Source organism: Adiantum capillus-veneris, chromosome 13, assembly GCF_014529385.1.
Source record: "Adiantum capillus-veneris isolate H3 chromosome 13, ASM1452938v2, whole genome shotgun sequence".
NCBI lineage: Eukaryota > Viridiplantae > Streptophyta > Polypodiopsida > Polypodiales > Pteridaceae > Adiantum > Adiantum capillus-veneris.
The window spans coordinates 125,033,165-125,034,380 of record NC_140943.1 but is presented as its reverse complement, the minus strand read 5'-3'; positions in this window follow the sequence as shown (position 1 = coordinate 125,034,380).

The following is a 1,216-nucleotide window of genomic DNA, read 5'->3' as shown; positions in this document are numbered from 1 at the left end:
TGTATCTAATGGATAATACAACCATTTAGATCAAAAATTTGATCTTTGATCACTACAATATAATATCTTAGTGTTGTATCTCTATGTGCCCATCCTTTGGGATAAGCTTCCACTACATCTACATGGAGAAGGATCCAACTGGTACATTGGACGATCTTCTATTATTACTGCTGCAGTTTTTGTTGTAATCCCAAGGAAAGAATCTCTTACCTATCACCATCCAAGAAACACAAGCCTATCAGAACTGGCATTACTTGGGAAGACAGGTGTCAACGACTCCCTCCCCTTGTTATTGGTGTCAAAAACTACAACAAAAACTAACACCATAACATAGATCAATTATTAAGTTTAAGTAATGAGCTATTTATTTACGCTCATTTAATTCCAAAAAAAATTGGACAGCATCTCCTTTGTAATTTGAATGAATTTTCAAAAGTCCAATCCAGTGCCATCTCGTTCGAGACCCTCACGTGAGAATTAAGGATCTATTTTTAAAAAACCTTTGGAGTATGTTCAAAGTAAAATCTTAACACTACTTTCAAAAACTATGCATATATTCATCAAAGAGAAAAGTGTTGAAAAGCAGTTCCCATTATTGAAATTTACTAAAGTGACTATACTCAGCTCCAACCATACAACTATAGTCAAACACATATCACCATAAATGTGAAAAAGGCCAGTATCACTTGCAAAAAAGAATGTAGTAATACAAAGTTTGAGCATCTTGCTCAAGTTTTAACCAAATGACTACTTTAGTTATCAAATAGGCAAATACGAGTGCCAATGGATCCCCAAATCCAATTTACCAAAACCATGCTGTGAGGAAGCTATACAATAATGCTCAAGATTTTTCTACCTGAAATTAATATTATGATTAGCATCCCTAGTTATGACATACGGATTAATCTGATCCTTCAAAAGCCAAGAAAGTTATGTTCCAAAAACAAAGTAATAACACTTCATAACCTGAAATGCTAGTAAGTTGAACTGCTAAAACACCAGCCGCAGCCAGAAATCCAGCAAGTTGATATTATGCCAAGTAGAAAGCCCCACATAATAATGGCAAGAATTTAGTTTTAAAAATCTTTATTTTTGCAAAACTTTGACATCATTTCCCCAGCTTTTCCAGTTATATTTCAGTATTCCAAAGCATATCAACTCACTGGAGCACCTCACATGAGGATTTTAGGCTTTAAACCCACGTTCGCAAAAGGAT